The sequence below is a fragment of the Cebus imitator genome, unplaced genomic scaffold (assembly GCF_001604975.1).
Source record: "Cebus imitator isolate Cc_AM_T3 unplaced genomic scaffold, Cebus_imitator-1.0 Scaffold30, whole genome shotgun sequence".
Classification (NCBI taxonomy): domain Eukaryota; kingdom Metazoa; phylum Chordata; class Mammalia; order Primates; family Cebidae; genus Cebus; species Cebus imitator.
In genome coordinates, this window is record NW_016107345.1 from 9,909,054 (window position 1) to 9,911,029 (window position 1,976).

Below are 1,976 nucleotides of genomic sequence, written 5' to 3' on the forward strand. Positions count from 1 at the left end.
TATCATTCCTTATGATCTATCCTCTGAAATCACATAGTGTCACTTCTGCCACCTTCTGACGGCAGAAAAGTCACCAAGTCCACCCAGGTTCAGGGGGAAGGGATATAGACTGCATCTCCTAATCAAGAAGGGGCAAGGTCATATAGTAAGATAAGCATGTGGGATGAGAAATACTGTTACAGCCAGTTTTGAAAAATATAATCTGTCACAGTACTTCAGTACTTTTTTTTTCGTTTTCTTTTCTTTTTTTCTTTTTTTGAGATGAAGTCTCCTTTCTTTGCCCAGGCTGGAGTGCAGTGGCATGATCTTGGCTCATTGTAACCTCTGCCTCCCAGGTTCAAGCAATTATCTGCCTCAGCCTCCCAAGCAGCTGGGATTACAGGTGCCCACCATTATGCCCAGCTAATTTTTGTATTTTGCTAGAGACGGGGTTTCACCATCTTGGTGAGGCTGGTCTCGAACTCCTGACCTCATGATCCACCTGCCTCAGCCTCCCAAAATGCTGGGATTACAGGCGTGAGCCACCGCGCCCGGCCCACAGTACTTTTTTTAGTAATGTTGAATGGATGGTGGCTGAGTGAATACAAGTTATCTTTGTTAACCAAATATCCACATTACCAGGGCTCCACTGAAACACTGTGATATAGGAAAGCAAAAATAACCCTATAATAAATATATTCCCTAATGTGCACTCAAACATCTTTTCCTACTTAACACTGAGAGTGTCTCTGATTATTTGAAATTGTAAATATCTACCTACACAATGCAAATAAAAATGTAAATCTTGCAAAAGATAAAAAATTTCTTTAATTATTTTTAGAGAATATTTAGACTCTTTTGTATCTGCTAGACCAATTAACAACCTAAGAAATAAACAATCAATAAGGATAATCATGTTAGATGAATTATTTGAAAAACCAAATATTAACAACGGCATTAGGGAAAGTTGTTTAAGCCCTTTGAGTATTTTTGCACATTAGGTGAATGTTCTGTATGTTATTAATTTTTATTGGAAAAATGACGTACCTTTCAAAAAGAGAAAAAAAGGAACATGATTTAATAATGGCACATTGACAGGTCATGGTGGCTCATGCCTGTAATCCCAACACTTTGGGAGGCTAAAACAGGAGGATTGCTTGAGCCAGGGAGTTTGAAACCAGCCTGGGCAACATAGTGAGACCCTGTCTCTACAAAAAATAAAATTAGCCAGGCATGGTGGCTTGTGCCTGTAGTCCCAGTCACTCAGAAGGCTGAGGTGGGAGGATAGCTTGAGCCCAGAAGGTTAAGACTGCATTGAGCTGTGAATGCCCCACTGTCCAGCCTGGGCAACAGACTCTGTCTCAAGAAAAGAAAAAAAGTCATGGTACAGTTCAAAGACTAGCCTATAGTTTCTATAGTAACCTAAATTTTGTCACATATATTAATAGCAGGGGTCCCCAACCACTGGGCTCTGGACCAGTACATGTCTGCGGCCTGTTAGGAACTGGGCCACATAGCAGGAGGTGAGTGGGCACCAGTGAGCATTATTACCATCTGAGCTCCACCTCCTGTCACATCAGTGGGAGCATTAGATTCTCATAGGAGCACAAGCCCTATTGTGAACTTCGCATACAATGGATCTAGGTTGCACGCTCCTTATGAGGATCTAATGCCTGATGATCTGAGGTGGAAGAGTTTTATTCCCAAACCATCCTCCCCATTCCCTACCCCACCTCCCTGACTCTACCCAGCCCCACTTGCCATCTGTGGAAAAATTGTCTTCCATGAAACCTGTCCCTGGTGCCAAAAATTTGGGGACCGCTGACATACACAATAATATTATTTTTATATTTTTTAGTTTAAATTTTCAGATAAATTCCTAGTCAAACTTTTTCCTATGAGATTTTGATCTCTTTTTGAGTAGATTTACCACAGTGGCCTTTTTTCCATGAATTTTGATAAAAGAACCTTCTGTATTACACAGAAGCTTTCATGCT